Source organism: Terrapene carolina, unplaced genomic scaffold, assembly GCF_002925995.2.
Source record: "Terrapene carolina triunguis isolate 2854851 unplaced genomic scaffold, T_m_triunguis-2.0 Scaffold58, whole genome shotgun sequence".
Lineage (NCBI taxonomy): Eukaryota > Metazoa > Chordata > Testudines > Emydidae > Terrapene > Terrapene triunguis.
In genome coordinates, this window is record NW_020664409.1 from 65,245,431 (window position 1) to 65,250,431 (window position 5,001).

Sequence of the window (5,001 nt, forward strand, 5' to 3'; positions counted from 1 at the left end):
TTCAAAAGTTTTCCCAAAAGCAATTCAGTTAAAATATATATTCTAGTTAAAGTGGTGCATGGGCTACATTCCTGGAGATCTTCAGGGACCTTCTACACTGCAGAGAAAATTCTACTGAATTAGAATGAGTTCCTATAAAGCCAGATTCTCCTTTCCTGGAGTTTTAAGGAAGACATGCAGAGGTGTTCTCTTGTTTAATTGGGATTTGTGCTCTTTTGGGTTTTTTTTAATGACTTATAAAGAGAGCCTGAAAGAGATGGACAGATGCAGGTTTTCCCTCTTTCTGAGGTTGCTAGAGATTGTCTCCAAAATATGTATTATTTGCCTTTCAGATCTCACTTGTCAAATCCACAAAGATGACCCTTCTCCAAAATGTTCATTAGACATTGGAGTTAAATAGGGGTCAACACAAATGAGAGAGTTTTAAGCAATCCAATTTAGAATCACATGAGGATATCAAGTTGGATAGTTTATGATGTGGTGCCTGAAAACACGCTTGGCTGCCTTGGAAGAATTAAAGATTATTCAAAAAATCTTAAATTTGTCATTTCTTGACTTTCTTCACTTTGCAACTCTAATGCTTTTTTTAACATAGCTGTGTTTAATTGCCTGGTGTGTAGGTGTATACTGTGCATATTTTTAATGAGATATTTTGCTCTCTCTCTCCTTTCCTCACTTCCCTCCCACAGTCTCTCCTAAACAAAGCTCATATTTGCCAATATTTGAGTTGAGCTTTTGAACTCGCGTTACTTGAGTGGGTTCAAAATGAGACAAACCCAAGTCTGCCCATTCCTATCTCTCACTGAGTATTGTAATTCTACTGCTGAGGGCAGAGCTTTCTTAAGAGTGGGTCTGCTCAGCTGGAATTTGCTCTCTGTGGCAATCTTCTTTCCCAGCTCTACCCACTTAATGAAATCCTGGATTCCCAGCTCACTCACAAAGCTGCAAGCAGCTGGGGAGCAGGGTTAGTCTCTTTCACCAAGAACTTGAATCTCTCAAGCCTTAATACCATAGTGACAGGCACCAAGTAAATGCTCGTGGTAGGAATAATTTACATGGAACATACCTGCTATATGTGAAGACTGCATCAATTAACAACAGGGTTTAGGGCTGGGTAACAGAACAGCCAAGAAAAGTTCCTAGTTTCTAACACTCTGACTGATAGCTGCAACAATGAAAAACAGGTGGTGTCCTGATAACACTATGCTCACAGTCCCTAGGCACCCGGGGTAAAATTTGCAAAAGTGATTTAGGCACTAAAGAGAAAAATCAATGGGACTTAAACTAAGTCACTTTTGGAAATGGAACTTAAGCCCTCTTACAAATTTTATCCCTCCTTTTTAAAAGCCAGGAAATAGTTGGGAGGCTTTTTCTAAAGAGATCTTTAATATCATAAGCCTAATCTTATATGCACACCAAATATTTTCTTAAATCAATTTCAATCGCAGCATGTTGCAACTAACATACTTATATCATTTGTTCACTCAGGTAGTTGTGAGCTGGTGGGAATGAAATTGGTTTAATTTCAGAAGATAATTGGGAGGCTAAAGATTCCAGAGTAATTTTTTATTTGAAAAAACAAACAAAAAACACAACACATCAACGGCCTTGAGAGCAACAAATTATCAGTGCTGCTAGTGCCTTTCCTTACTTGAAATCAAAGAAAAACCTAGAATCTGCTCTTCTATCAGGGGGGAAGGCAGTATCATTTGGAAGCCCCATTAAGTCAAATGGGAGTCACCTGGATCCCTACACTCAGTACTATTTCCTGAAAAGATTAAATGGTACATATTTTAGATGGGCTCTAGATCTTCAGATGTATTACATGACTCCCTATGTTGTTGTCTGTGTTAAATCTAACCAAAGGAATATTTTGGCATGAGATCATTAGTTTAATTAATACTGAACTAATCTAGGTCAGCCAGGATTTACTGGATATGGAGTTGGGTTGTTTAAAATGACTGACATATTCTTTGAATTTGCAACACCTCAGTCATCATAAAGCTGCAAAGCAGGTTGGTCTTGTAAGCTGCACCAAAGTCATGGCTGCGTAGTATTTGGAGGGAAAGGAGTTTGTTAGCCGGTAGGTGGAGCTCTGTATTCAGCATAGGAATGGTAACCGACTGGGGGACTGAAATCTGCTTAGCAGGCTCCTGCTTTCAGATAGAATTTTATTTCAATCTCACTAATTGATCATCTGGCAAAGAAAAGGGCATTGCATGTAGGAATGTAAATTTTAAAGGGAAGAAAAAGGTTTTCTGGTTCAGAGCTCAAATATGCCTATAGTTACTGACCTGTTTTGCCTCCATATCCCTGCTTGGTTTCCCATTCTGCACGTTTAACATGGGCAAACAGGAGACACAGCCATGCAAATGTTTGCTGGGGTGCCCTCCTGCAAGCATTTGAGACCTGGCCAAGATTTGATGAGTTAAATCCTTGACTTTGAGGGTGAATTTTTTAAAAAGCGCCTGTATGACTTGAGAGCCTAGGCTGTGAAGTCACTTTGTGCCTTTGAAATGGTTACATTTAGCTTTCTTTCTCCCAGCCTCAACTTTAATTAGAGCTGGGCAAATGGTTTATTGAATTCCGTAGTGCTAATTTTAATTTGCTTGAAAGACTATTTTGTCACACCTCAGAATTCTTGCAGTATCCCTTAAAAAAAAATCCTCATCCAAATGTATTACAGTCCCAGAAATGCCTTGTAAAGGATGTAAAATGTTCTCCATGAAGGATGAGAGTGGTCAGGCAGAAGCAGGCTTTAAGGGGACTATACTGTGCCTGGCATCTAATAGAACAGAACAGCCAAATGCAAAACAATACTTAACACTTCACATTCGCAAATCATTATGAGTATTAATTGATCCTCATATTCCACCCGGGAGAGAGGGAGGTAAGACCTGTATCCCCTTGGTACAGACACAGAAAGAAATGATCTGATTTACTGAAGGCTACAAATGGTGATGGTGGCAGAGCTTAAAACTTTGTTGAAACGTTTTTTTCTTTGAGCCTCTGCTCTATCTAGTAATCTGCACAGCTTCTCTCAGCCCTCTGTGCAGCCTTCTTAAACATTAGAGCCAAAACTAAATGCCAGCCATGGTTAAAGCTCTATGTAAGCTCGAAAGCTTGTCTCTCACCAGCAGAAGTTGGTCCAATGAAAGATGTTACCACACCTACTTGATTTCTCTTGTGTCATGGGAACAACACTGCATACAGCCAGGGCAGGGTTAAGTCACAACGATCCAATGGTTCTTATTTTGTTTCAGATCACTGCTGCTAAAACAAAGTACGTGCGAGAAATTGTGTATGCGAGTGGAATAGATGAAATGGATTGATTGGGTTACTGCTGACCTACATGTGGGCTGCAGAGTAAAGTAAAATAGCTTCAAAAGATAATAGCTGAGCATAGGTGGCAGTGATCATCTCTTACTTTTGAGGGTGAAACCTGATTTAAACATTGGGCTCCCAATAGTTTGAAAGCTTTGTCAGCAAAATAATCCTAATTTGCATTAGTTCAGGGTTCGTCTGACCTAGAAAAATCAGCCATGCAACTAGAAACTCCAGATGTGATGGGTCCTAGCAACATTAACTTGGTTGTGAGGCACGTCCTATATATTGTATAATACACTTTTAGTAACACCCTATTGTTTACATTTCACAAAAGAAACATTAATACAAAATATCACAGGGCAGAGCCTTGTTAATGGAGCTATATGGATGTATGTGATTTGAGGCTCTGGCCCATAGTATGTGCTCTGTGGCCTACTGTGAAGGCTGATTCCTCATGCTGGCACTTCAAGTGCAGAAGGTGGGGGCCCGCAAGGATTTTAAAAATTAATACTTGCCACTCCAGGCTTGTATTACACTCCCAAAGTTACAGCTTTTCTCTGACCTTGGTTTGGTAAATGCTGCCACCACCCAAATGCAAAAAACCCCCTTGAACCCAGGAAGGAGCACTTGGGAATTCCTCCCTGTGGGGTACCCTCAAGCCCTTTCACCCCCCGTCCAGGGAAGAGCTGAGAAAGAAAACAAAGGAAATTAGCTGTTTTCACCAGCTAATTAAACAACATATACATAAACCTTTTAGGGACACACAAATTCAATCTTGTTCATAAAAAAAGGTTAAATTGATTAAAAACAAAAAGAAAGGAAATACATTTGGAACTTAGGCTTTTTGCTAGATCTTAAAAGAAACAATTACAAAAATTAAGCATCAAGATAGCTCTCAAGAGGTTCAGCTTAAAGGTTACAAGCAAAATAAAAGCATCTGGGGTTAGCACAGAGGAGTCCACTAGGCATAAGAAATAAATAGAAATAACCCTAATCATTTCTTTCTAAACATTTCTGATCTACTTACACATTTGGAATTTCAGATAAGTAGGGTTGAGGTATGATTTGATGCTTTTTCATACCTGGTTTTAAAGCTGCTTACAGCATTGCTGCTCTGTGTCTCCGCTCTTTCCCGGACAGGGCCGGTGCTACCATTTAGGCAAACTAGGCGGTTGCCTAGGGCGCCAAGATTTGGGGGTGCCAAAAAGCGGTGCCCCCAATTTTTTTTACAGCGTTTCTACGTCCCCTCCCTGAGCACGCGGTCGCCGCTCCACTTCTCCCGCCTCCCAGGCTTGCAGCGCCAATCAGCTGTTTGGCGCCACAAGCCTGGGAGGGGAGGAGAATTAGAGCGGGGGCGGCGTGCTCGGGGAGGAGGCAGAGCAGAGGTGAGCTGGGGTGGGGAGCTGCCGCACGGCTCCCCGGGCCAGGGGGTGGGGAGCTGCCGTGGGGGTGCCTCAGGGCGGGGGGGAGAGCTGCCGCAGGGCTCCCCACCCCAGCTCACCTTTGCTATGCCCCCTCCCCGAGCACGCCATCGCTGCTCCACTTCTTCTGTCTCCCAGGCTTGCGGTGCCAATCAGCTGTTTGGCGCCGCAAGCCTGGGGGGGGGGAGAGAATTAGAGCGGGGGCGGTGGTGAGCTGGGGAGGGGAGCTGTTGCATGGCTCCCCGGGGGGGGG